This window comes from Acinonyx jubatus, chromosome A2 (genome assembly GCF_027475565.1).
Source record: "Acinonyx jubatus isolate Ajub_Pintada_27869175 chromosome A2, VMU_Ajub_asm_v1.0, whole genome shotgun sequence".
Lineage (NCBI taxonomy): Eukaryota > Metazoa > Chordata > Mammalia > Carnivora > Felidae > Acinonyx > Acinonyx jubatus.
The window spans coordinates 36,839,827-36,865,651 of NC_069383.1; the positions used below are offsets into that span (position 1 = coordinate 36,839,827).

General features: G+C 35.5%; 1 long non-coding RNA gene across 2 annotated transcripts in view; it reads right to left on the reverse strand.

The window, feature by feature from the left end:
* The window catches only part of LOC113604116 (uncharacterized), a 426,541-nt gene that overhangs the window by 344,544 nt on the left and 56,172 nt on the right, over window positions 1-25,825 (reverse strand). For both annotated transcript variants that reach the window (XR_008296712.1, XR_008296713.1), the window contains exon 3: window positions 21,152-21,220. This is a non-coding gene — a long non-coding RNA (uncharacterized LOC113604116). The remainder of the gene's footprint in view (window positions 1-21,151; window positions 21,221-25,825) is intronic.

Below are 25,825 nucleotides of genomic sequence, written 5' to 3' on the forward strand. Positions count from 1 at the left end.
AGCACATGCTACACAGACTGGCGGGAGGGAGCCAGGGCAGTGGAGGGGCAGCCCGCCGGGCAAGGCATAGCCCCCGAAGTCTGGCTTGCAAAAGCAGAGGTGCTGGACTCCATGAGTTTTGACAGCCAGCAGGACTTAACATCTGGAACGTTAAAAGTCAACAGCTCTGCTCTCAGAGAGCTGGGAGAGTGAGAGGACACCAGGAGGGAGAATTATTGAGCCCCAGAAGGACAGAGCTCAGCAGGGGAACAAAGGCACTGGCAAGCACCATTTCCCTCTCCCATCCCCCAGCCAAAATTCCAAAAGGAGCCAATTCCCATCACCAAACTTGCTTGCACCACACAAACACCCAATGCTATGCTTCTGCAGATCCATCCCTCCAACTTGCCTGCCTCCCTCCCAGCGCTGCAGGCCACCCCCCACCCCGCGCTGCAGGGGACCACCAATGGCAAAGCTAGCTAAGCCTGCACCTCCCACCTCTGTGCAGCTTGCGGATCCACCCCAGCTAATATGCCCTTGGCCAGATCGCATAGAAGCAGCACCACAAGCCTAGCAGTGTGCAAGCAGCCAGACAGGGCGACACCACTCCACAGAGAGTCCTGCCCCGGGGAGAGTGGAAGATAAGGTACACACCAGACTGACTGTGGCCACAGTGGTGGGCTGGGGGCAGACATCAGATCTGATTGTAGCTCGCCCACCAATACAAGTTTCTCTGGACAGCACAAGGGATGTGCCTTGCAGTTTGGAGCCACCACAGGGACTACCCAAAATGACGAAATGGAAGAACTCTCCTCAAAAGCAACTCCAGGAAGCAGTGACAGCTAAAGAATTGATTAAAAATGATTTAAGCAATATAAAGGAACAAGAATTTAGAGTAATAGTCATAAAATTAATCACTGGGCTTGAAAAAAAAAGCATAGAAGACAGCAGAGAATCTATTGCTACAAAATAGTTATGAGGAGCTAAAAAATACTATAAATCAGGTGCAAAATAAAATGGAGGCAGCCATAGCACAGATTGAAGGGGCAGAGGAGAGAATAGGTGAATTAGAAGATAAAATTATGGAAAAAGAGGAAACTGAGAAAAAGAGACATAAAAAAATCGAACAGTATAAGGGAGAATTAGAGAACTAAGTGATGAAATCAAATGGAACAATATCCTTATCATAGGAATTCCAGAAGAAGAAGAGAAAGAGAAAGGGGCTGAAGGTGTACTTGAACAAATCATAGCTGAGAACTTCCCTGATCTGGGGAAGGAAAAAGGCACTGAAATCCAAGAGGCACAGAGAACTCCTTTCAGACGTAACTTGAATCAATCTTCTGCATGACATTTCATAGTGAAATTGGCAAAATACAAGGATAAAGAGAAAATTCTGAAAGCAGCTAGGGATAAACATGCTCCAACATATAAAGGGAGACCAACAAGACTAGTGACGGATCTATCTACTGAAACTTGGCAGCACAGAAAGGAATGGCAGGAAATCTTCAATGTGATAAACAGAAAAAATATGCAGCTGTGAATCCTTTATCCAGCAAGTCTGTCATTTAGAATAGAAGGAGAGATAAAGGTCTTCCCAAACAAACAAAAACTGAAGGAATTCATCACCACTAAACCAGCCTTACAAGAGATCCTAAGGGGGATCCTGTAAGACAAAGTACCAGAGACATCACTACAAACATGAAACGTACAGACATCACAGTGACTCTAAACCCGTATCTTTCTATAATAACACTGAATGCAAATGGACTAAATGTTCCAACCAAAAGACACAGGGTATAAGAATGGATAAAAAAACAAGAACCATCTATTTGCTGTCTACAAGAGACTCATTTTAGACCTGAGGACACCTTCAGATTGAAAGTGAGGGGATGGAGAACTATCTATCATGCTACTGGAACTCAAAAGAAAGCTGGAGTAGCCATACTTATATCAGACAAACTAGACTTTAAATTAAAGGCTGTAACAAGAGATGAAGAAGGGCATTATATAATAATTACAGGGTCTATCCATCAGGAAGAGCTAACAATTATAAATGTCTATGTGACAAATATGGAAGCCGCCAAAATATAAAACAATTACTCACAAACATAAGCAACCTTATTGACAAGAATGTGGTCATTGCAGGGGACTTTAACAATCCACTTATAGAAATGGATAGATCATCTAGACACATGGTCAATAAAGAAACAAGGGCCCTGAATGACACATTGGATCAGATGGCCTTGACAGATATATTTAGAACTCTGCATCCCAAAGCAACAGAATATACTTCCTTCTCGGGTGCACATGGAACATTCTCCAAGATAGATCATATACTGGGTCACAAAACAGCCCTTCATAAGTATACAAGAATTGAAATTATACCATGCATACTTTCAGACCACAATGCCATGAAGCTTGAAATCAACCAAAGAAAAAGTCTGGAAAACCTCCAAAAGCATGGAGGTTAAAGAACACCCTACTAAAGAATGAGTGGGTCAACAGACAATTAGAGAAGAAATTAAAAAATATATGGAAACAAACGAAAATGAAAATACAACAATCCAAACGCTTTGGGACACAGCGAAGGCAGTCCTGAGAGGAAAATACATTGCAAGCCAGGCCTATCTCAAGAAACAAGAAAAATCCCAAATACAAAATCTAACAGCACACCTAAAGGAAATAGAAGCAGAACAGCAAAGGCAGCCTAAACCCAGCAGAAGAAGAGAAATAATAAAGATCAGAGCAGAAATAAACAATATAGAATCTAAAAAAACTGTAGAGCAGATCAACAAAACCAAGAGTTGGTTTTTTGAAAAAATAAACAAAATTGACAAACCTCTAGCCAGGCTTCTCAAAAAGAAAAGGGAGATGACCCTAATAGATAAAATCATGAATGAAAATGGAATTATGACAACCATCCCTCAGAAATACAAGCAATTATCAGGGAATACTATGAAAAATTATATGCCAACAAATGGGACAACCTGGAAGAAATGGACAAATTCCTAAACACCCACACGCTTCCAAAACTCAATCAGGAGGAAATAGAAAGCTTGAACAGACCCATAACCAGCGAAGAAATTGAATCGGTTATCAAAAGTCTCCCAACAAATGAGAGTCCAGGACCAGATGGCTTCCCAGGGGAGTTCTACCAGACGTTTACAGCAGAGATAATACCTATCCTTCTCAAGCTATTCCAAGAAATAGAAAGGGAAGGAAAACTTCCAGACTCATTCTATAAAGCCAGTATTACTTTGATTCCTAAACCAGACAGAGACCCAGTAAAAAAAGAGAACTACAGGCCAATATCCCTGATGAATATGGATGCAAAAATTCTCTATAAGATACTAGCAAATCGAATTCAACGGCATATAAAAAGAAGTATTCACCGTGATCAAGTGGGATTCATTCCTGGGATGCAGGGCTGGTTCAACATTCGCCAATCAATCAACGTGATACATCACATTAATAAAAGAAAAGATAAGAACCATATGATCCTGTCAACCGATGCAGAAAAAGCATTTGACAAAATCCAACACCCTTTCTTAATAAAAACCCTTGAGAAAGTCGGGATAGAAGGAACATACTTAAACATCATAAAAGCCATTTATGAAAAGCCCACAGCTAACATCATCCTCAATGGGGAAAAACTGAGAGCTTTCCCCCAGAGATCAGGAACATGACAGGGATGTCCACTCTCACCACTGTTTTTTAACACAGTATTGGAAGTTCTAGCATCAGCAATCATAAAGCAAAAGGAAATCAAAGGCATCAAATTTGGCAAAGATAAAGTCAAGTTTTCACTTTCTGCAGATGGAAAATCCGATAGACTCCACCACAAGTCTGCTAGAACTGGTAGATGAATTCAGCAAAGTCGCAGGATACAAAATTAATGTCTAGAAATCAGCTGCATTCTTATACACTAATAATGAAGCAACAGAAAGACAAATAAAGAAACTGATCCCATTCACAATTGCACCAAGAAGCATAAAATACCTAGGAATAAACCTAACCGAAGATGTAAAAGATTTGTATGCTGAAAACTATAGAAAGCTTATGAAGGAAATTGAAGAAGATACAAAGAAATGGAAAAACATTCCATGCTCATGGATTGGAAGAATAAATATTGTTAAAATGTCAATACTACCCAAAGATATCTACACATTCAATGCAATCCCAATCAAAATTGCACCAGCATTCTTCTCAAAGCTAGAACAAGAAATCCTAAAATTTATATGGCACCACAAAAGACCCCCAAATAGCCAAAGTAATTTTGAAGAAGACGACGAAAGCGGGAGGCATCACAATTCCAGACTTTAGCCTCTACTACAAAGCTGTAATCATCAAGACAGCATGGTATTGGCACAAAAACAGACACATAGACCAATGGAATAGAATAGAGACTCCAGAATTGGACCCACAAAAGTATGGCCAACTAATCTTTGACAACACAGGAAAGAATATCCAATGGAAAAAAGACAGTCTCTTTAACAAATGGTGCTGGGAGAACTGGACAGCAACATGCAGAAGAATGAAACTGGACCGCTTTCTTACACCATTCACAAAAATAAACTCAAAATGGATAAAGGACCTGAATGTGAGACAGGAAACCATCAAACCCTAGAGGAGAAAGCAGGAAAAAATCTCTTTCACCTCAGCAGCAGCAATTTCTTACTTGACACATCTCCAAAGGCAAGGGAATTAAAAGGAAAAATGAACTATTGGGACCTCATGAAGATAAAAAGCTTCTGCACTGCAAAGGAAACAATCAACAAAACTAAAAGGCAACCGATGGGATGGGAAAAGATATTTGCAAATGACATATCAGACAAAGGGCTAGTATCTAAAATCTATAAAGAACTCACCAAACTCCACACCTGAAAAACAAATAATCCAGTGAAGAAATGGGCAGAAAACATGAAGAGACACTTCTCTAAAGAAGACATCCAGATGGCCAACAGGCACATGAAAAGATGCTCAACGTCGCTCCTCATCAGGGAAATACGAATCAAAACCATACTCAGATATCACCTCACATCAGCCAGAGTGGCTAAAATGAATAAATCAGGAGACTATAGGTGCTGAAGAGGATGTGGAGAAAAGGGAACCCTCTGGCACTGTTGGTGGGAATGCAAACTGGTGGAGCCACTCTGGAAAACAGTGTGAAGGTTCCTCAAAAAATTAAAAATAGACCTACCCTATGACCCAGCAATAGCACTGCTAGGAATTTATCCAAGGGATACAGGAGTGCTGATGCACAGGGGCACTGGTACCCCAACTTTTATAGCAGCACTTTCAACAATAGCCAAATTATGGAAAGAGCCTAAATGTCCATCAATTGATGAATGGATAAAGAAGTTATGATTTATATACAATGGAATATTACTTGGCAATGAGAAAGAATGAAATATGGCCTTTTGTAGCAACGTGGATGGAACTGGAGAGTGTTATGCTAAGTGAAATAAGTCATACCGGGAAAGACAGATACCATATGGTTTCACTCTTACGTGGATCCTGAGAAACTTAACAGAAGACCATGTGGAGGAGAAGGAAAAAAAAGAAAAAAGAGGTTAGAGAGGGAGGGAACCAAAACATAAGAGACTCTTAAAAACTGAGAACAAACTGAGGGTTGATGGGGGGTGGGAGGAAGGGGAGGGTGGGTGATGGGTATTGAGGAGGGCACCTGTTGGGATGAGCACTGGGTGTTGTATGGAAACCAATTTGACAATAAATTTCATATTAAAAAAAATAAAAAACAAAAAAAACAAAAATAAACGTTAAAAATTTTTAAAAACATCATTTATCATCAAAGAAATCAAATCAAAATCACAAGATATCACCTCAAATCTGTCAGAATGGCTAGAATCAAAAACACATGAAACAAGTGTTGGCAAGGATATGGAAAAATGAACCCTTGTGCACTGTTAACGGGAATGTTAATTATAGCAGTCACTATGGAAACAGTATGGAGGTTCCTCAAAAAACCAAAAATAGAAATACCCTGTGATCCAACAATTCAACTAGTGGGTATTTACTCAAAACAAACAACATTAATTTGAAAAGATATATGCACTTTTACGTTTGTTGCAACATTATCTATAATAGCAAAGATATGAAAGCAACACAAGTGTCCAACAATAGATGAATGGATAAAGATATGGTATGTATATATACATACATATACCTACAATGGAATATTACTTGTCCATAAAAAAAGAATGAGACTTCGTCATTTGCAACAATATGCATGGACCTAGAGGGTATAATAATATGTGAAATAAGTCAGACAGAGAAACAGAAACACCAGATGATTTCACTCATGTGGAATCTTAAAAACAAAACAAATGAACAAACAAAGAAAAAAAGAGACAAAAAACACTCTTAAATACATAGAACAAACTGGTGGTTGCTGTGTGGGAAGGTAGGTGTGGAGGTAGGTGAAATATGTGAATGGGATTAAGAGTCCACTTATCATCATGAGCACTGAAAAGTGTACAGAAGTGCTGAATCATAATGCTATACATCTTAAACTAATATAATACCAAATGCTAATTATACTTCAAGAAAAATTAAAATAAAGAAAACTCTAAAAATAAAGAGAGCTTGAAAAGTGTACTTTACCCTATGTATATATGCAAACACAGTATTTAAAAATAAAGAGACAATCCTATGTATCAGTCTACTGTACCTCACTGGAGTCACAGGATTTATTAGATACTCTTCTTATTATTAAACAAAACCTGTACATATATAAAAGAACTCAAATGTTTTATTAAAATATTTAATTTTGAAGATGTATTTGAGGATATGTTAATAGCAAATAAAAATTTAGAGGAAAATAAAATATTTAAAGGGGAGGAAATAAAATATTTTATAAGTACAAATATATACATGATGACACTATGAAGACAAGGAAGACTGGGGGAAAAATCGTCACACTGGAGTAATTAAGTCACCAGGTTTAACCAGGTAAAAACCCCTGTTGAATAGCTGCCCAAACAGAGTTTATTTATCTGTTCATCAGGTCCAGTTTTTCCCAAACAATCAGATAGCAAACAAAAGAGGTCTAAAGAGGAGTGGAAAAAATATCACTGATAGCTGAGGACTCTGTTTTCTAGTTAACAATTTTGAAAATTTAAATCACCAACTTGCCCATTCACCTTTTTTCCCCTAACAAAACACTTTCTGGTTACAGAATTAATAAACCTACATTATCACTCATCCTCAATAAATCTCTATTTATAGATCACTTTATATCTAAGAAGGATGTGCTTGCTCATCAAGGCACATCTTGAAGAGCCTTGTCATAAGTAGTAAGAGAGGCAATGAATCAAGTGCAAAGAGAACAGGCATTTCAATCATATGGAGCTAGATACAAATTCTACCTCAGCCACTTACTACACTGGAGATCTTGGGTAAATATATAATCTTTCTTTATTATGATAGAATACTCACAATGATTATTACTCCATTGTATTTTCTAACACCACAGAAATACAAAGGATCATGAGAGACTGCTATAGACAATTATATGCCAACAAATTGGATAACCTAGAAGAAATTAATAAATTTCTAGAACCATACAACCTACAAAGACTGAACCAGGAAGAAACACAAAATCTGAACAGGCCAATAATGAATATGGAGATTAAATCAATAATGAAAGACATCTCCACAAACTAAAGTGCAGTAGCAGATGGTTTCACTGGTGATTTTACTAAACATTTAACAAAGAATAATATGAATCTTTCCCAAACTCCTCTAAAAACCAAGAAGGAGAGAACACTTCTAAATTTAGTTTACAGGCTAACATTACCCTGATACCAAAGCCAAGCAGAACATTACAAAAAAAAAAAATAGTAATAAGAAAGAATAAAGAAAGAAAAAGAAATATTGCAAACCAATATCCCTCATGAACACAAATGTAAAAATTCTCAACAAAATACCAACAAACCAAATTCAAATCACATTAAAAAGATCATACACCATGATCAAGTGGGATCTATTCCTGGGATGCAAGATGTTTCAACATATGCAATCAACCAATATGATATACCACATTAACAAAATAAAAAATACTGATCTTATGATCATCTCAATAGATGCAGAAAAAGCATTTGACAAAATTGAACAACCTTTCATGATAAAGAATTCCCAACAGTTTAAGTAAAGGCCATATATATGACAAGCCTACAGCTAATATAATACTCAATGCTAAAAAGCTGAGAGCTTTTCCAAGATCAGAAACAAGACAAGGGTGCCCACTCTAACTACTTCTATTTAGTCTAGTACTAGAAGTCCTAGCCAGGGCAATTAGAGAAGAAACAGAAATAAAGAGCATTCAAATCAGAAGACAGGGAGTAAAATTGTCTCTGCTCGCAAATGACATGCATACACACAACACACAAACACACACACTAATTTATTTAAATTTATTCATGGGATTCATGAGATCAAGCCCTGCATCAGGCTCCATGCTGACAACCAAGGGCCTGTTTGGGATTCTCTCCCTCCCTCTCTCTCTCTCTCTCTCTCTCTCTCTCTCTCTCTCTGCCCTCCCCCAACTCATGCTCTGTAAATAAACAAACTTTAAAAAATAAATAAATACACACATACACCACCCTAAAGACTCTACCAAAAAATGTTAAAACTAGTAAATGAATTCATTAAACTTGCAGAATAATCAACATAAAGAATCAGTTGTATTTTTGTACAAAAATAATAAACTATCCAAAAAATAAAACAATCCCATTTATAATAGCACCAAAAACAATAAAAATACTTAGGAATAAATTAAACCAAGGAGGTGAAAGATCTTTATAATGTTTTATCAACAAAACACTGATTAAAGAAGTTGAAAAGGACACAAATAATTGAAATACATCCTGTGTTCATGCACTGGAAGAATTAATATTGTCAAAATGTCCATACTATCCAAAGTGATCTACACGTTTAATGAAAAATGCCTATCAAAATTCCACTGGTATTTTTTTCACAAAAGTAAAAAATATAATACTAAAATGCATTTGAAGCCACAAAAGACCTCAAATAGCCAAAGCAATCTTGAGAAAGAAGAATAAAGCTGGGGCATCACACTTCCTCATTTCAAATTATACTACAAAGCTATGTTACCAGCATAAAAACAAATATATAGACTAGCAGAACAGAATTGAGAGCCCAGAAGTAAACACACACATTATACAGTCAATCTTTGACTGAGGTGTCAAAAATACATAATGGGAAAAGGATAATCTCTTAAATAAATAATGTTAGGAAAACTGGATATCCACATGCAAAAAGAATGTAACTGAATCCCTACCTCATACCATATATAAAAACTCAAAATGGATTAGACTTACTGTAAGATCTGAAACTATTCCCTGTAAAGCATAGGAAAAAAGATCTTTGACGTTGGTCTTTGCAATGATTTACTGGCTATGACAACAAAAAATATAGGCAAAAAGACATGAACAAACACATGGGGTTACATCAAACATAAAACCTTCTACACAGCAAAGGAAACAACAAAATGAAAAGAGAATCTACAGAATGGGGGGAAATACTGGCAAATCATATATCTGATAAGGGGTTGATAACCAAACTACATAAAGAACTCATAAACCTCAACAGCAAACAAATAATCTGATTTTTTAACGTACAAAGAACCTAATAGACATTTTCCTGAAGAAGACATACAAATGGTCAACAGGCATTTGAGGCATCAATGTTACTAATCATCAAAAAAACTCAAAACAAAACCACAGTGAGAAATCACCTCACACTTGTTAGGATGGCTATTTATCAAAAAAACAAGTGTTGGTGAGGATATGGGGAGAAAGGAACTCTTGTGTACTGTTTTGTTAGTGGGAATATAAACTGGTGCAGCCATTATATAAAACAATATAGTGGGTTCTCAAAAAATTAAAAATAGAACTATCATATGATCCAGCAATCCTATTTCTGGATATTCAAGGGACATAAAATCACTATCACAAAGAGATATCTACACTCCCACACTCACTGCAGCATTATTCATAGTAACAAAGATGTGCAAACAACCTAAATGTCCACTGATAGATCAATGAATAAATAAAATGCAATATATATATGATGTATATAAAATATATGGCTGTATAAAATACACATATATACATATATTTACAATGGAATATTACTTAGCCATAAAAAAGAAAATCTTGATACTGTGACAACATGGATGGATCTTCAGGGCATTATGATAAGTGAAATAAGTCAGATAGAGAAAGACAAATACTATATGATCTCATATGTGGAATCTTAAAAAAAAAAATGAGATACAGAGAATAGACTGGTAGTTGCCAGAGCCAGTAGCAGGTGGGAGGTGGGTAAAATGAGTAAATAGGGTCAAAAGGTACAAACATCCAGGTATAAAATAAATAATTCATGAGATGTTACATACAGCATGGTTAGTAATACTGTACAGCATATTCAAAAGTTACTAAGAGAATGAATCTTGAAAGTTCTCATCACAAGAAAAAGATCTTAAGTATGTGTGGTGATGGGTGTTAACTAGACTTATCATGATTTTACAATATATACAAATATTTAATAATTACGTTGTACACCTCTAACTGATACATTGTTATATATCAATTATATCTGAAAAAAAAAAGAGAAACAAATCCTGTCATTTGTGACTACATGGATGAAAGTACAGAACATTATGCTAAGTGAAATAAACCAGAGAGAAAAACAAATACTACATATGATCTCACTTATATGTGGAATCTTAAAAAAAAAAAATCAACTCATAGTAACAGAATAGAATAATGGGGTTGGAGGATGGGAAGAAAACGGACACAGGATACAAATTCCCTTTCCATTTCCCCCACCACTCTCTGTTGTAAACATCTCATTTTAGACATTGTGTCCTCTGGGATACCTGTCTGGTCTACATGTCTGAGTTCAGTCACCCTCTTCTCTGCTTGTACTTTGTTATACTTCTCCTTCTTAACCAATTACAAGTACTTATTTATGCAACTACTTATTTATTTCTGCCTATCTCCACTAGAATGTAAACTCTATGTCTTGTTCAGCCTACTAGGCACTTAATGAATATTTGTTGATAAATAAAAAAAATGATTTCACATTTAAGGATGTCTCTTTGAAACCCTCAAAATATAGACTTTCTACCTATGCACTTAGTTTTTGCAACCTTCTCTCTCTTTTACTCTTTTGTGTAACTAGGCTATCTAATTTCTTGTTTATTATTTCATTGAATTGTCTTACTTTTTCCAATATGTCATTTCAAAACATACTATGCTTTTTAAATCTTAACACTGACTATTAGGAGGCCAGGAAAAATTATGATAATCAATAACTTGATGATTTTCAGGGCGGTGGAACAATCACCTAGATTGTGAGTAGCAGTCCAACTCCTGTTGTTCATGACTAAAATAGCCTATCTGACCCAGGCTTCAAAAGACAGAAAATCAATCCCATGGAATTATTTTGGTGGTCAGTTCTAAAATAGATCCGTTGTTTGGACAAAGAACTGTTTGGCAATCAGTAGTCTGACAGATTTAAAATTTTAATAAAGTAACTGAAATGTTCCAGAAATACAGAACATAAAATGAAAGTTAGTCCTCATGTAACAGACTCAGGAATATTAAGCCAGAGTAAACAAAACTAAGTAGACTAATGGCAAAAGTAGACTTCAGGACTTAATGATATTTGATTCCGTTTTCTTCCCATGCCAATGTTATAGCAATAGTTAACGTTAGTTCTTGTAGTGATGCAGTCTTTCCAATCTATCAAATCCATCATCTGCTCCTTTCATGTTTCTATTAACAGGTTTATATCAACACAAATTCCTCCGTGGCAGGAAACATACTTAATTTTGTCCTTCAGTCCCTAGCCATATAGGCACATAATAAACTCTCAGATAATGAAAGAATAAGACAACTCCATCAGTCAATCTCTCTTTTATCTATCTATTCCCCCATCCAACCAGGTACAGGAAAGCCTTCTTATCACAGAAGAGACACACAAAAAAATTTACTCAGAAATCTGTTCTTAAAAGAAAACTGATCTTCCAGATAATCCTATTCACTCCATTCTCCAGCACCTATCTCTTACAACCCATGTGAACCAGTGCCCTCAACACCAGAACCACTTGCCAAATCAAGGAGCTGTTTTCATTTTCATTCACATCGAAACAAACTAGCACTTTTCTGGGTCGTTATTCCCTCGATCAAAATTTAGTTTATAATACACTAAAATTCATGTTAGATAGACAGATATTGCATTTGAGATTTAAGTTAGAAGGTTGTATACATGAAACTAATGTAACACTGTGTGTCAACTATACTCAAAACTATTTTTTTTAATGTTTAAATGAGAGCCATGTGGGCATTTGTACAATTAGTTTTGTGTACCTACTTAAAACTCCCTATGTTAGTCTAGCAAATATTGGATGTTGTATTCAATCCTATTAAGTTCTTGGTCTTTTTGGATTTTGACATACTCACTATTATTCCCAGGTTTGTGTTATCTGCATATTTGATAGGCATGTCCTAGATGCCTGCATCAAATAACTGATGATAATGTTGAACAAAAATAAATTTATGTTTTATAAACTTTCAAGGATAGATGCTAGTCACCAAAAGAGAGGAGGAAGAATTCATCCATATCACTGATCTAAGAAGACAGTGATTTTTAAAAAGCTTGCCTTTTCTACAGAGATATACTTTTTAACTTTAGGTTGATTAAAACTTTATTAGTCTACATTTTATAATACAATTTTTCATTATTCAATGAATTCAACATTTTTTTCAATCATATCTTCAATAAAATATATCCCTCACATTTCCTTCAAAGATAGCACATGGCCATCCTGAAGAGCTGCCTGCAATCCTGAAGTTGAAGATTTCCACACCTTCTGAAACTGAGTGCTCAAAACTATCAAACTTCTTAGGGCAATCTCCCTGGGAAATCAGAGATTACCAGGAACAGGGCCCAATATGTACTAACCCAGAATATTATCAATAGTGTTTTCATGATTTTTTCCCCTCTGAACAAATATTTATTACATCCTTATTGCATACTAAGCACTGTTGGAATGTAAAATGTATATAAATATTAAAAACATGTCCCCTATCTTCAAAGTTTTCTCAATGTACTTAGAAACACAGAAAGACATGTAGATAAACAAATGTAATAAATAATGTACATACAAGTATTCACATGGTACAGAAAGTGTACAAGGTGAAAAATTATCAATTGCCTCAGAAAATATCAGAAAAGGATATATAGAAACAGCAACACTTTAATCAAGTTTGAAATAATAATAGCAATAATAATACTGCCAAGATAAATGAAATATACATGCTTATCTCACTTAATCCTCTTTTGAAAGTTTTTATTTATTTTAAGACAGGGAGAGAGAGAGCATGAGCATGGGGAAGAGGCAGAGAGAGGAAGAGAATCCTAAGCAGGCTCCACGCCCATTGCAGAGCCTGACACAGGGCTCAATCTCACAATCATGAGCTCATGGCCTGAGCTGAAACCAAGAGTCGGATGCTTAACCAATTGTGCCATCCAGGCACTCCTCACTTAATCCTAACACTATGTATGGTAGGTACTCTTATTATCCCAGCTTTGCAAATTAAAAATTTAGTAACAGTACGAGCAATTAACATTAACCCGTTGCAAGTAAACAATGGAAATAAGATTTTAACCCAGGGTTTTCTGACTCCAGAGTTGACATTCTTAAGTATTGTACCATCAGTATTTCATATGACACTTATATTCTAGGAGAGGGAACCTTAGGAAAGAAATCTAAAGAGAGAGTGTTGGGGCGGGGGGGGGCACCTGGGTGGCTCAGTCAGTTGAGCATCTGACTTCAGCTCAGGTCATGATCTCACAGTTGGTAAGTTTGGGCCCTGTGTCAGGCTCTGTGCTGAAAGCTCAGAACCTGGAGCCTACTTCAGATTTTGTGTTTCCCTCTCTCTCTCTCTCCCTACCCCTCCCCAGCTTGTGCTCTCTCTCTCTAACAAATAAAAACTTTGAAATTAAAAAAAATAAAATAAAAATTAAAAAATAAAAAGAGAGAGAAACATTTAAGAAACTGCAAGAGGTTAGAAGCACCTGGGGGGCTCAGTTAGTTAAGCATCTGACTTTGGCCTAAGTCATGATCTTGCAGTTCGTGAGTTCGAGCCCCGCATCAGGCTCTCTTCTGATAGCTCAGAGCCTGAAGCCTGTTTCAGATTCTGTGCCTCCCTCTCTCTCTCTCTGCCCCTCCCCCACTCATGCTCTTCTCTCTCTCTCTCTCTCTCTCTCTCTCTCAAAAATAAATAAACATTAAAAAAAAGAAACTACAAGAGGTTAGAATAGTTATAATAATTTCTAGAGCAAAATGAGGAGAGCAATGAGAAATGAGACCACAGAACTGGACAGAAACTTCAACATGATAGGGTTTTTTGCATATAATACCTTCCCCCTTTAGACTGTAGCTGATAACAATTCACCAAAAGGGGCCAATTGATTAAAGGAGATAAGAACAAAGAACTAAAGATAATGCCAGATACATGGCTTGGCTCTGATTGGATGGTAGTATCCTTCACAGAACATGAAATATAAAAAGGGAAGCAGTTTTTGTTGTGAAGAGAAGAAAGACAATGTGCCCAGTTTTGATCATACTGAATTTTAGTGTCTGTGAGATATCCAGGGGCAGTGGTTAGGAGACAGAAAATATGCAGGTTAGAATTTAGGAGACACACTGAGTTCAGGCATGGGGCTTACTCTCCAGGTTCTAGATGTGACTCACCTGGGTACAGATTCGAACTATGCAAGTGGTTAAAACCATGCTTCCAAGAAGAATGTACAGCAAGAGAAGAAGAGCAAGAATAGGGATATGAAAAATATCACTATTTAGACAAAATTAGAACAGTAATTAAAAGTCCCCTTTTATGAGCTTCACAGTCTCTGTATACCTTCTCCTTACAATGTTATCATTGGCATGAATTTACAATTGTTGACTTCTTATTTGAATAATGTCTTATCCTCAACAAGTCCCTGGTAGCAGAGCTTTTGCTAACCATTGTATTCAAGTACCAAATCATGATGTCAGCACATAGTAAGTGTTCAATATAGAATGAACAAACCAGGCAAAAAAACAGACAAAACTCATCATAAATGTGGAAAGAGAGGAAGGAGAGAGTGCTGTCAAGGGATTCCATGAATAGAGCATAAAATAAGAAAAGAAATTAATCTGTGAAAACTGTTTGGCATCCTCACAATAACACAAGAAGGAACACTGTAACAAGGGAGCCAAAGCCCTAAAAGGCACTAAACTAGATGAAAATGAAAAAGAACTAAATAAAATAAAAGTGAGAATTAAAAGAAAACTAAAAATACAACACAAGTTCAATATTTCTATTGGGAGAAATAAATGGAAGAAGAGACACTGCAAAAAACTGGAACTGAAATGTACAGGTAAACATGAGAAGTTTCATCAAAAATATAGAGGAAAAAGAAAAGCACCACATCTATGCAAATAATAGGAATTAAAAAATGTACATCTAACATAATAATTGCGGCTATTTCTTAAAATAAGCAAAACAATTAAAACCAAAGCAATATCAAAAATACAATTGATGAAACTTTTCTGAACCGAAAAAAAATGAATATATGCAAGCAGATGTGACTCACCAGATCTAAGTAAAATCAAAAGTATTCTACATAAAAATACTCCTGGCAGGGGCACCTGGGTGTGTCAGTCAGTTGAGTGTCCAACTCTCGATTTTCAGCTCAGGTCATGATCTCAGGATCATGGGATTAAGCCCTCTATCAGGCTCTGCTCTGAGCATGGAGCCCACTTGGGATTCTCTCTCTCTCTCCTTTTGTCCCTCTGCCCCTCTCCCCCACTCATGCTCTCTCTCTCTCTACAATACAATACAGTACAATACAAATACAATACAAATACTCCTGGCAAATTCCTGTATTGCTAAATAAAAAAACCCTCTGATAATCCAGAAATGTCCTTCAAGTGGAACTGAAAAAAAAAATTTAAATAAAATGAACATAATGAAAAATACATAAATTAATGACGATAAACTGTATCTAATCTCTACAGTATCAACTAGATGTGTAGTGAGGGGAGGAGGAGAGTGTTTCAGATGGAACTTCAAAAAGTTTAATCAAATTCTGCATCTCACTCTCAGGAAATCTCACAAATCCCATTTCATTCTTGACTCTGATAACTTTAAAGAAACCCCCTCCCAAACAATTCCAAAAAGCAGAAACTACACAGTTTGATTATAATTCATGACAGCTTGGAACTTTTTTTTAACATTCAATGGAGAAAAATTATAACTTATAATTGAAAATACTCTAACACTCTCCTAAACAGCCATTAGTTCAAAGCAAAACTATAATGAGAAACTATTTTAAAAATAAGAATGAGGCCATCATATAGAAAACCTATGACTGATTTCCAGATCTGATTTCAGACATAAGTTTAAAGGTTTAAATGTCTTTTTAATGTTAGTTATAATACTAAAAATTATAAACAACAATCAAGCAATAGTTATTATCCAAGTATTAAAAGTCATATTTTTTATATATTTTTAAATGGCATAGAAAAGAGTTCCAGCATAACATTATATGAAAAATGCAGTATCCAAAACTAAGTATATTACTATATGTGGTTAAATGAAAGGTGATATGCAATAATAACTCCTCTGAAAATCTGGAGAGAAATAAGAATTAAAGGAATAGAATAATAATGGCATAAACAGATGTAAGAAAAGCAAAATTTGAAGACCAAATATACTTTCTATGTGTCAAACCATCTTTTAAAAAGTTTAGATCTGACTGATATATAATTTAAATGTGTTACCCTCAATACAATTTTCTAAGTAAGCATATCAAAGTTTTAGTACTCAATGTGTTATCATTTTCTTTCCAATATGCTATCATTATGACCAATCTTAGGAAAAATCATACATCTAATCTCTATGGAGTTGTAACATGGACAAATGATTTGATTTTCATGGACACTGCATATTCTCAAGACAAATTTTAAGAACAATAAGTAACAATGGGTAGGCCATATTAGGCCAAATCTCACTATAAGTATCTCTAAAAAAAAAATCTATGTATGAGACAAAAGTGAAAGTTAATAGTAATACATGAGTAAAAAGAGAAATTGGATTTTCTAATGAAATAGAATTCTGCAGTTCTTATCACTTGTGGTAGAATTCTGTAGTTCATATCACTTGTGGTAATTATCTCACTTCAACCTAGTAGAAAGCCTTTGGCAGCCCATAAATTAGATATGAAAATTAGTGCTATCATATAAAGAATCCAGAATTCACAATAATACAGGCTTTTAAAAAACACACCAAGCACTGAACACAAAGGTCAATGTCAGCTTTTATCCATATAAAGCTGAAAGCTAAATCAGTTTTATTAGAGATCTATGCCAATAGCATACTTTGTGCCTGACCAGGATTTTCAATGTTTATTTTTCTTTTCAATGGGTAACAGCATCATTATTGCTAAGTAAATAACGTATAGCAAGGCATACATAAAACAGAATATGATTACAGAGTACAGTATTGTGAAAGTTCATAATTTGTAACCCTTTTCAGGAGTATATGTAGATTTTAGTGACCACAGCAGACAAATGTTACTTCTGAACTATTTGCATGAAACTTCACAAAGACTCAGCCTATGAAGAAAAGCTTCAGAAGCATGAATTTCTTTTCACTGGCATTATGTCTTCTTTTCCAATTATTAAAAGAAATGTCCTTAAAAGAACTCACAAGAAAAAGACCATCACCTATCCATATATAGTAGGCAGATAAAATTCACTAATACTGATTTCTTCTCCCTTCTGAGTGTGACAGGCTGAATAACTGCCACACAAATAGCATATCTAACTGTGAATATGTGAAGTTATACAGTAAAGGGGAATTAAGGTTGCTAAGCAGCTGACCACAAAATGGAGATATTATTCTGGATTACCTGGGTGGGCCCAATATAGTCACAAGGGTCCTTGTAAGTGATACAGAAAGGCAGGAAGGTCAGAGTTAGAGAAACATTTGAGGATGCTATGCTGCCAGCTTTAAAGATGGATTGGGAGCATGAGCCAAGGAATGCAAGGAGCTGAAAAGACAATGAAATAGATTAACTGCTATAGCCTACAGAGAGACTCAGTCCTACCATCATCTTGATTCTAGCTCAGTAAGACATGTGTCGGAATTCTGACCTCCAGAACTGTCAGATAGTAAATCTGTGTTGTTTGAGCCAGAGTTTATTGTAACTTGGTTACAGCAGCAATAGGAAGCAAAGTAAGGGCCACACTTAAGGAGAGAACTAATAAAAATCCTAAAGAAATTTACAGAAGTTTCCCTTCTCCTCAAACAGAAACTATGAAAAAAGAATGGGTGTTTCTTAGAGTTATGGCTATTTTGGAAAATTAATAAGTTTATAATTTTATATGAGAAATCAAGTAGTATAAAAACATTTTATTTTAACTATCAGTGTATGTATTGTCAAATCCAGGGCTTATCTAAGGTTAAACTTCACATACAGGGTCACATTTATAGATAAATGGATTTCAAGTAAAATTTTGAGGTACCTTAAATAAATTGTTGCTCTGTTTTAAAAATTTACTATTTTGTAGGTTTCTATATGAAAATGTTGTCTTTACTTTCCCTCTATATTTTTGTGCCTTCTCCCATGCCTTCTCTTGTGTCCTTGCTCCCAAATTTTCACCCCAAGACTCCATGCCCATATCTTCTGAGACTTTATTTACACCAATAAACTTCTCTCTTACAGTTTCGGACTTCCCCTTTTACTTCATACTTCCTGCTCATGTTTCCCTGATCCTGCATGCATCCCTTTGGCATCAAACATGGTTCTTAGTTTTGGTCAACCAATAAACAAACAAATTTTGACAGATTTAAAGAGAAAAAACTTATCAAAAATGTATGATCAGAGATAATACCAAGTGTTGGTGAAGATTTTGAACAACTGCAGCTCTCCTTGGAGGGGAGGTATTAGTTGGTAGAAATATTAATTGGTAAAATCACTTTGGCAAATTGTTTAGAAATATGTTTGTAGGCTATGAAGGAGAAACAACATCTAAAATCATGTGGAAAAGCTACTCCTATGAAGACACATCTGTCATTAGCCCTGGGTAGCAACAGGAGAAGCTGCAATACCACCACTAACAACTCAGCATTCTAGAAACTGTCCATGAAACAAGAGTCATTACTGCTTCTGAGGCCTGCATGTAGCTACTGCCTCTAACACCATCCCACCAATGGTCCCAGAGACTGCCCCATAAGAGACTAGCACAGGAAGGAGTTTCAGAAGTCAAGTAATCAAAAAGCAACTAAATGTTCCATATTTCTCCTACCACATCTTAAATATATTCTGCAACAATCTCAGGGTAGCCCTCTTTCTACCTCAAAAATTTATTCCTCATAATCTTATGTGTCTTTGCAGAATCAATATGTACCTATATACCAATGGCTCGCAAATTTGTGCTTCTGACCTGCCTATCATAGGCAGAATATTGGGACTTCAAGCAAGTTTCAGTGTGGGTTCTTTTTCAGATCAAATATTGCTTTCTTTGAAAAAACCAACAAGTTCCCTGGCCCCGCTCACAGATGGTCGTTCCCACACAGGTATATACTGACCCTCTACAGAAGCAAAATATAAAGACTTTTCCTTCACAAGATGTCTTGGCCACTCATACAAATATCTAGAGGACATGAATTTCCTTTCAATTACAGAGATCACCTGCACTTCAGTTTTTGCTGGAGACCTGAGTCATGACTAACCTGCTATCTGACTATTTTCCAAAGACTGGCTGAGACAACTAGTATTTGAGAAAAACATTCTGAAGGGTAGACAAATATTTATTCTTCAAGATTCTTCAGACTTCATCTTTATATTAAACTACCTATCCAAAGCAATGACATTCTGACTTCCTAAAGAATTGTGTTTTTCTTAATTTATTTATTTAAATTCAAGTTAGTTAACATGCAGTGATAGTATTGGTTTCAGGAGTAGAACCCAGTGATTCATCCCTTATATATAACACCCCGTGCTCATCCCAGCAAGTCAAGTGCCTTTCTAAAGAATTGTTTTTAATTAGACAAGACTGATTTGATAATAATGACAACAACATAAGGAAATTTTTTGTTAAAATTAATAAATTTATTCCATGCCCTTATATAAAATTTCTCATGATAAATTTTTCTCAGAATGTCCAGGAGTAAAGGTTGTTTCTTGTGATAAAATTTATGCTTGTTACCACAACACAATGAAAACTATGCAACCCATTTATTCTAATTGCCCATTTTTGTACTCAGTTGCATTTAGTGTTCCTCACCAGTTGTGGTGTTTGTATCTCCTGCTCTACCTTTATTTCTTAGTTACTATTTTTTAATTTTATCACTTAATGAAAAATATTTACTGTACTATTATAATAAGCCAGCATCCCTCTAGCTGTTAAGATACAACAGGTAAGAAATAATAGACTAAAATCCCTGCAAATGCAGAATTTACATTTTAGTACGGTGAAAGACTGAAAATAAATATGTAAGATATATATAAGATATGGGGGTGCTATGGAGAAAAATAAAAGCAAAAAAGGATGAATGAACATATAAGAGCTGAACAAATTTTACACACAGTAGTCAACTGAAAGGTAACAACAGAAAAAAGAACAGCATGTAGGAAAGGAGAGAGCAAAAACTAGAGTGGAGAAAAACATGAGGGCCAAATCACATGAGGTCTTCTACTCTGTGGTGGGAAACCAAGGGGGTTTTGTACAGAAAAATAATATGGTAAAACTTGAGTTTTAAAAGAACACCATATTGAAAACAATCAGTGGCACATGGAGACAGATCAATTAGATGGCCACTGCAAATCAACAGTGGCTTAGATAAAATACTAGGATATTATCAAGAGGACAGTTGAATAAAATAAAAAATAATGAATGCAAAATTTAAGGACAAGTGAGACTTGGAGAGAAGGGAAATATCAGAGACCAGAATAGCATGAGATTTCTCTACAACACTGGATGTAAGAAGAAAATGGAGAATGACTTCAAAATTCTAGAAGAATTTTTTTAAAACTAAACCCAACCCAAAAGCAGAATAAAAGATACCTTTAATATGGTAGAACTGCCTTGCAACCCCTCTTGGAGAATGTGCTTTAGCAAAACAGGAGATCAAACCTAGAAAGTAGAAGACACGGGATTCAGGAAATGATGGGAGAATGGGAAAGAAGACGCATAGCTTCACAGCAGTGCAGCACAACAGGCCCAGAAAGCAACAAGGCCAGATTCAAGCAGGAGGAAGAAAATCTCTAAGGTCAGGTTTACAGGAAAAATACCAACTTGATAAATAGATACGATAAATGATATAACATATATGGAAAAATAAAAATACATATTTTTAAATTAGGCAAATAAAAATAAAGCAACTATTAGTGCAACTTTACTATAGTTCTTAACTCAACAAACAGTATTTACATTGTCATAATGACATAAACACGGATTACTGCTTCTACTCAAATGAATGTAAGAACTGCATTAGGAGGACAGGGAAAGGGAGGTGGAAGTCCAAGGAAGTTAAACATACAAATAATAAAAAATTGTCACTGCATAACAACTAAAACAAAATCACCAAACAACAAAACAGTAAAAACATTATACAGAAAAAGATGGACATCACAGGAAGAAAGAGCTAAAAGCTGTTAACCGTGAAAACTGAAATTGGATGGAAGTAAAGGCATATACCATTTTTCATTATAATCACTTTTGGTATTATTTGATTTTTAATAAAACAATGTGCATTCATTAATTAAATAAAATTAAGTTTTTAAATTAAAAATAGTAATATCATATAGTCCAAATGTTTCACTACTGGGTATTTACCCAAATAAAATGAAAACACGAATTTGAAAACATATACACACCACTAGGTTTATTTACAGTGACCAAGATACAGAAGCAACTCAAGTCTCCATCAATAGAAGAATGAAAAAAGAAGATGTAGTATAGATATTGTGATAATGTGGAAGGACCTGAAGGGTATTATACTAAGTGAACTAAGTCAGAGAAAGACAAATACCATATGATTTCACTGATACATGGAATCTAAAAAAACAAAACAAAGGAATAAACAAAAAAGCAGAAACAGACCTATGAATACAGAGAATAAAATGATGGTTGCCAGAGGGGAGGAGAGTAAGGGATGGGCAAATGGGTGAAGGAAAGTGGGTGATACAAGCTTCTAGTTATGGAATAAGTCACCTGGGATAAAAGTACAGCATAGGGAATATAGTCAATGGTATTGTAATCATTGCATAGTGATACATGGTAATTACACTTGAGGTGAGCATAGCATAACATATAGACTTGTAAAATCACTATGTCGTACACCTGAAACTAATATAACATTGTGTATCAACTATATGTCAATAAAAATTAAAGTGTTTATGTGTATATACACATACAAATTCACACATATACACACTTCTAGGTAAGCTACTTAGCATAATTGTTGAATCTTGGGGTAGGGGAATACTATTATCATATATATATATATATATATATATATATACACACACACACACACACACACACACACATATATATATACACACACTATATATATGTATATATATATGTTTATATATGTTTATATATGTTTATATACACACACTATATATATATATGTGTGTATGTATATATGTATATATATATGTTTATATATACATATATACATACATATATATATATAGTGTGTGTGTATATATGTGTGTGTGTGTATATATATATACATATATACATACATATATATATATAGTGTGTGTGTATATATATGTGTGTGTGTGTGTGTGTGTATATATACACATATATATATATATATATATATATATATGTATAAACTGAACAAATGGGTTTGATTCAGATTGTCCCCTGGTAGCCACCTCTCCACAAGAAAATAATAGTTTTCCTACACTAAAACCTGTAAGTTATTTTTCATCTCCATGTGAATTTTCATTACCCTAGTATGAAATATTGAAAATGAGACATTATTATAGAAATACTACATAACTTTCTCCTATCCAGCAGTGTTTAGAAATTTCAGAATGATTTTTGAAAAAAGATGTGATACTTAGGTCAGCAAACTCAGTCATCTATTGAATGCAAATGCGACTAAAAAGCCTTGCATTCTCCCTTTATGCTATGAAGGCAGACATTCAGCAAACCTCAGTAACACATCTTAATATCATCAAAAACAGACTTGGAAAATTTCTCCTTTCCTATGGAAAATTAATCCCCTCCAAAGAGATCCTGTGGGTTTTCACATGGTGGTTTTGTAAATGTTAAAACAGCACAGGTAAGAGTAACAGGAAATCTAAAAACAACAACAATAACAAATAGCAACAATAAACTGACTTATACAATGAGAAAATGTATTAGTTCACATACGTAAAGGTCTAAAGACTGACAAGGGTCAGGATAAACTAAACATAAATTACTCCAACCTGTTGTGTTGCGATGCTCTTATATCCACCTGCCTTCCTGACCCAGCTTCATCCTCAGGATGGTAGCAAGACTGTGGCACCAGTTCTAATTCTCACATCTCCAAAGACAGAGAAAGGGCAACACTTCCACAACTGTACCAGAAGCACCAGGAAAAAGCATTCAGATGCCTTGTCATTTTATTAATCATGTGTTTTTGATGCTTTGCCATCTGACACAATGCTGACCTTGGAGGGTACCAGCTAATTCCTGAAGGTAGCAGAAGACTGGCCTGCAAGTACTTTTTACATACAAACCAACCAATCCTAACCCCTACCCTCAATCACCTCTTTTACTAAGCTCTTCCATTCAAGGCCATTATTCCCCTGCCCTAATCACCCCAGGGCTGCTACAGGACAACTGAGGATAGACCCTAATGCCCTAGCACCCACTAAAATTATTCAAACTGGCCAATCCTAAACCTGCTTATACTGCCTTGTCTGTTCCTCCATATGGAAATCACAATAAAGGATCTTGCTCACATTTTCCCCCTCATTCCCTCTGCCTGACCAAACCTGGTGCTTTCCCCATGTGGTCCCCCATGGCAGTGTGTGCCCCCTCCTCTTGGTATCTGTAAAATAAACTATCTTTTCAACAATCTGTTGGCCTCACCACACATGAATAATAATTTAAATCTACATTTTTTAAAAGGTCATTATTTCTGCCTTAGTTGCTGAAGTTAGACCACATACCTCCTCCTGAACCAATCCTTAGCAAAGAGTACAGAATTACACATAGACATGAGTGTTCCAAAACTGTGTGAAAGAGTAAACCCAAAAGGGTACTACAATATATTTCATATTTTTGATAGCAATACAGGGATACTCAACATCTGCAGGACACCACATAAACTGTTAGCTCAAGGTAATTCACTAGTTCAACATTACATCCCATTACATTCTTTTCAATGATGTCATATCTTTGAGAAGCTGGGTTCTTAGCAGTTACTGTTGTAAGAAAAACAAGTATGGCATGAAAATCAATACAGCTGACGTAATGAAGGTGGTGATATATAATCTGATTCCAGGTTGAAGAAGCTGTGCTTGGAGCTGTGAGATATTGTTTTCTGCCTAGAGACATTATGATAAAATTACTTAGATACTAAGGGCCCTGGGAATCAAGAAATTTGGGAGTCTCTAACTTAGACAAACAAGACCCAAGTTTGGTTGGGGTGAAGTCAACTTCCCCTCAGGAGCATGGGCTTCATGGAGCATATCCAAAGAAAATTGTAGTTCTGTCAAGGAGGAAGAAATAAGTGTCTACAACAGTGTTCTCCTTATGGAATTACTATTATTTCTCTTCAAATTATCAGGTCTGTTTCCTCACCTAAATTGTTATGTAAGAAGAAGGAAGGAAGGAAGGAAGGAAGGAAGGAAGGAAGGAAGGAAGGAAGGAAGGAAGGAAGGAAGGAAGGGGAGAAAGAAAGAGAGAAGGAAGGAAAGGAAAGGAAAGGAAAGGAAAGGAAAGGAAAGGAAAGGAAAGGAAAGGAAAGGAAAGGAAAGGAAGAAAGAAAGAAAAAGAAAGAAACCAAAATACTTTATCCTTATAGTTTAGGTTGCTTAAAACAGTCTGAAACTTTTCTAGAAGTCAAAAAAATTTCAGTTATGTTTTATTACATGCCAATTATATGCAGATACATTATATTACCTCTAATGTCAACAATAATCCTAAGAAGTATATATTGCCACTATTTTACAGATAAGTAAAAACAGCCAAGTAAGATTAAAGTCATTTAGCTAGTAAATAGTAAAGTCATTTAGCTAGCAAGTCTTCCTGGTTCCAAATACTATGTGATGCCTTCCCATCTTAATTAGTACATTTTTGAAGCACTAGTTCACTTTTTTGCTTCAGATTTTACCAATTCCTCTGTGAATGCCCTCCCCCTTTATCCTATGTGACTCCAAACTCTTCTGATTGGTTCTCACTTTAAGCCTGTTTTATACTGTCACCTTTAATGTTCTATTCAAAATACCCCCATACCTATTTTTATGGTCCTCTTTCTACTCCATCCCCCAAATTAAGATTTTCCTTAAAATTCATCCCCACTTTCTTTTTCATTTCTGTGTTTGTAATTCTCAAATCTCCTGTCCTACTATATTCCATACTTCTAACCGAACATTTCCATTTGGATGTCACACTTTTACACAGAATCGACATGTCTACACTGATCCCATCGCCTTCCTTCCAAAACCTGCACTTGTCCTCAGTCTCCCTTTTTATGATCACATTTATCCCAGACATCTATTC